This window comes from Homarus americanus, unplaced genomic scaffold (genome assembly GCF_018991925.1).
Source record: "Homarus americanus isolate GMGI-L3 unplaced genomic scaffold, GMGI_Hamer_2.0 scaffold9741, whole genome shotgun sequence".
Classification (NCBI taxonomy): Eukaryota; Metazoa; Arthropoda; class Malacostraca; order Decapoda; family Nephropidae; genus Homarus; species Homarus americanus.
This window is the reverse complement of record NW_024747359.1, coordinates 1,145,001-1,147,916: the sequence shown is the minus strand read 5'-3', so window position 1 is coordinate 1,147,916 and position 2,916 is coordinate 1,145,001. Positions and strand designations below refer to the sequence as shown.

Sequence of the window (2,916 nt, the reverse complement as noted above, 5' to 3'; positions counted from 1 at the left end):
TGCTCCTTTGGGAAGGCTAAATGTTGAAGGGGATCATATATCGAAATATTTATACATTCATTATTTCAACCTACAAACATTTTATTCCTAGATAGCATATCTTTAGTTCCTGTTCACCAAAAACAAAATATAATTACTATATTTAACATTAAAAGTTTTCTCAGGGATATGCCATATAATATAAACGATGGTGCTGCCATCTGTTGCGTGAGGACATTACTAGAATGGTCGAGTAATCAAACGCAAAATACGGCCTTTACTTTTGCCTTTCTCTCATTCTTTAACCCTCATTAGCTCAGAGACATACGCTGGAAACCCTATGAAGCTCCGAACAACCGAACCCGACTAAGAAAAGCTCTTCAACTCTTAACATACCGAAATATTACAAAATAAACCAAAATACAAGATTTAATTGATTATGAATTATACAAAGAAATCCGAGGGCCCGTTCTTCGTCACGATCTTCAAGAGTGAAGTACTTTCCCGTCTGGTCCCCGAGATATGCTAGGGACTGTCAGTTGATTGAAAATATCCAAAGGAGGGCCACCAGACTGGTGCCTGCACTACGGCACCTCAGTTACCCAGAGGGATTAGAACGCCTGCAACTATAGACGGGCGGAGGGGCGACCAAATTGAAGTTTATAATTATTTCAGGGGGCACTACTCAGTCGAGTGTCCATATCTGGTGCTGGCGGAAGTCCGCCCCACTTGAGGTCACAGCTCAAAGTTGAAGAAGCCACAAGTCCAGAAAATTATGAGGGCAAACTTTTTTGGAGTAAGAATTGCAAACTCTTGGAACAATCTGCCAGAAAGTGTTGTGACAGCACCGAGTGTGAGTTCATTCAAGGCCAGACTTGACCAACACTGGAGCAGGTTCCGACACATTCAGGAGCCGGTGCATGCCCAGTACTTGCCAACAGTGTGTAACAGAGACGTGACCGACGGGCCAAGCGGCTAACGAGCCGATCAGTGGTGAAGAGGATAAAAGTAAAAGATTCAAAATATGGCGTTGCGGAATCAGTTGTAAATACTCCATAGACTTTATGAGAAAATTTACTAAAACTGAAAGATCGCCTTGATCAAACTTGAGGTCATGCTCCTGCCCTGAGTTCATGCACAAATTATGGCAATATTTCAGTAATTTCGTGAGTGAAACAAAAATAACATAGCATTAATGTAACTTCCAGGGATTTCACGAAGTCACTAGTGTTTCACAATCTAAAACATATTTAATCTATTTTGTCTCTCGTTGACGCTAACATTTAGGTATAAATAACATAAAACTCCTCTATCTTATTACGGGTTGAATATATTACCTGGACGATAATTAACAGGTATTATAGCTATGTATTATGTATGATAGCTATAACTAGTATAATTAGTTTTGGAATATGACTTGAAATTATTTAATATTTTAAGATTATGAGAAACGAAATACATCATCAATTCTTCAATACTTGCTTGGTGGTGGTGTGGTAGTAGTGTGTGTGTAAGTTATGGTGGTAGGGGTGGGTGGGGGATCTCCCAGCAGCAGCAGCAGGCGTGTGGCGAGTGAGCGAGCGAGGCTGGAAGTGGGTTAGTTGGGTGTGGAGCGACGCACCGGCCACACGTGTTGCTTCCTCTCCTCCGCTCCCACAACAAGTCCCTCACCGCCTCACGTGGCTCTTGGACTCCTCACCCCGGCCAGCTGAGAAGTTTCTCCTCTCCTCCCTCAGACTCCCACCTGTGCCTTCTCCCTGCATAGAGGGACTGGTTACCTCGTGCTGCGCCTTTTAACCACCAACTCGGCCCTCTCTCCTGGGTGCTTGTGGAGTTCATTTTTTTTATTTAAAGGTGATGGGCTTCAATCGTTGACGCGAGGTCGACGCGGTGTTTGTGTGAGCTTGAAGGTACTTTGTGAGGTGTGTGCTCGGTAGGTGGTGTTCCCTCAGGAGGTATAGTTCCCCCTCGTTGTGAGAGGAACCCCACGAGCCAAAGGAGGTGGTTAAGAATCCCCCCCCCCCACTTCCACCTCCTCCTCCTTCGACTAAAACGACCTGCAATCGACGAGGACGTCCCACGCTGACCCATAGAAAGTTGGCAGGAGAAATTAAGGACACGACCACTACACAGCCCCTCCCCTTCCTCATTACTCTCCTCTCCTCATCTCTCTCTATCCTTCCTCCTCTTTCCATCACTCTCGCTTGTCTTTCTGACCCTATCATTTGCCTCTCCCGCTAACCCTGGCCAAAAGACGCTGAGTCAGATACGAAGTAAGCAAACAAAAGGGAAAGTGATGATGACTGAAACTGGACAGAGTGACTAAGGTGAAAAAGGAGAAGAAACATAAAGTCCCCACCACCTGTTGTCTCCACCGCCCCCCCTTCCCAGAGGACCCCTACCGTCAGCTTACATGACTCACGAGGCGACCATCAGCCACTTACCTCTAAGGTCATCATCGCAGGGAATTCCGTGACTATTTACGGAAAAGAGAAGTGACGACGAAACTGTACCATCATCATTCCCAGTTTCGTGGTCATTGTCGCACGTTCCGGGGCTACTTGGATGATCGAAGCGAAGATTTAGAAAGAAAAAAAAAAAGGTTCGAAGCAGTGACGGTGTGTGTATGTGTGTGTGTGTGTGTATGGGTGTTAAATAAATACGTGTCTCAATTTAAGGACTGAAGGGGGGTATATGCAGTGTTGTTGTTTTATTAAGTGAGTGAACGAGACGTAACTGAACCTACCAAGCACGCGTCAGGCACTGTGAAAACTTGCCTCTCTGATCGCGCCAAATCTTAGAGAAACCAAAACAAAACTAAAAGTTCAGTTCAGATAAATGAACAACTAAACCAATATTTAAACTATAACTTCCTACTCAGTGAAAGGAAGAAAATCTATCAAGAAATTCCCCAGCTTAAGTGATTCCTAAACTCTG

At 44.6% G+C, this 2,916-nt stretch overlaps 1 protein-coding gene across 1 annotated transcript in view; it reads left to right on the top strand.

The window, feature by feature from the left end:
• The first annotated feature begins 1,566 nt into the window (after positions 1–1,566).
• LOC121879575 (protein spaetzle 5-like) overlaps positions 1,567–2,916 on the top strand; it is a 72,318-nt gene continuing 70,968 nt past the window's right edge. Inside the window, exon 1 of the mRNA XM_042386244.1 lies at positions 1,567–2,916. This exon is cut by the window's right edge and continues 1,142 nt beyond it. The gene's annotated coding sequence lies outside the window, so the exon portion shown is untranslated.